This window comes from Salvia hispanica, chromosome 2 (assembly GCF_023119035.1).
Source record: "Salvia hispanica cultivar TCC Black 2014 chromosome 2, UniMelb_Shisp_WGS_1.0, whole genome shotgun sequence".
Taxonomy (NCBI): Eukaryota; Viridiplantae; Streptophyta; class Magnoliopsida; order Lamiales; family Lamiaceae; genus Salvia; species Salvia hispanica.
Genome location: NC_062966.1, coordinates 27,925,236 through 27,926,322, shown reverse-complemented (window position 1 = coordinate 27,926,322; position 1,087 = coordinate 27,925,236). Strand labels below are relative to the sequence as shown.

General features: G+C 44.9%; 1 long non-coding RNA gene across 1 annotated transcript; it reads right to left on the bottom strand.

The window, feature by feature from the left end:
• Positions 1 to 1,087, bottom strand: LOC125208401. Its single transcript, XR_007174107.1, has 2 exons — positions 995 to 1,087; positions 1 to 662 (listed from the first exon to the last, which is right to left on the bottom strand). It is a non-coding gene; the product is annotated as an uncharacterized LOC125208401 (long non-coding RNA).

Sequence of the window (1,087 nt, the reverse complement as noted above, 5' to 3'; positions counted from 1 at the left end):
TTAAGAGGAGCAGCAGCCCACGTAAAAGATGTTACACTTTCCTTTTTAGTTCGTCCCACAAAAATGTCACATTTCCATTTTTGGAAAAAGTTCTCTCTCACATAATATACAAATTATATTTTCTCTCTTCATTTAACACACAAAACAAAACCTCATAAATCCCGTGTCGTCCCATAAGTGTGACATCTTTTGTGCGACGTAGGGGGTAGAAGTCTTCTTCATCACTCCAAATCTAAAACGAGGAGAGAAACTCTTCCTTCTCTCTTGGGATCCAGTGTCAACCGCCGTCGCCGTCGGCCCCCTTTTCCGGTGTCACCTCTTCTCTCTCTCGGTGCTCCTCTCCTTTTCATCTTGGTACTCTTCTACTTCTCTCTTTCCCCTGTTCTTCGTCACACCTCTCTCGGCTTCTGTCCTCTTTCTTGGCCTCTCGGCCGCCGCCAATCTCCACCTCCGCTGCCCTCTGCCTCGCTGCAAGGGATGGTTGCTCCACCTCTTTACACTTATCGCCGTCCCCTCCTTGCGCCGCTGCTGCATGCTGCTGCCAACCACCGCCGTCACCTCCCCACAACATCCCATCTTGCAAGGCAACCCCTCACGCTGCCGTTTGACGGCTCCGGCAATGTAAGATCTCTCTTTCTCCCTTTGTCATCCCACTCATCCTCCTTAGATTTATTGATTAAGTTAACTACTCTCAGATTCGGACAGATTGTGAAGCTGTATTGGCAGGAGTGACTCGGCCCCTCCGTCGCCGGAGTCCGGACATCAGCTCCTCCACCAGATTACATAGGTCTTGTTCTATTATGATTTCTGAATACTTTTGTAATTTGAATTATCCTTATTCTTATTTAGGTTGTTTGATTTTTTTCTTTCCCTTGAAGGAATTATTGAAAATTAGGTGTTTCTAGTTTTAGATTGGATTGGGGCAGATTCTATCTCTCTCAAAAATATTCCATATGCATGCTTAGGTTTTATACTAAACATAAAATTTACTTACCCATTGGAAAGGAGTAAGAGTTCTTGGATGGTGACTTGATTCCCAATTATCAGCAATCTCACCTTCCTCTTTCTCTCTTGAATACGTTGAAGT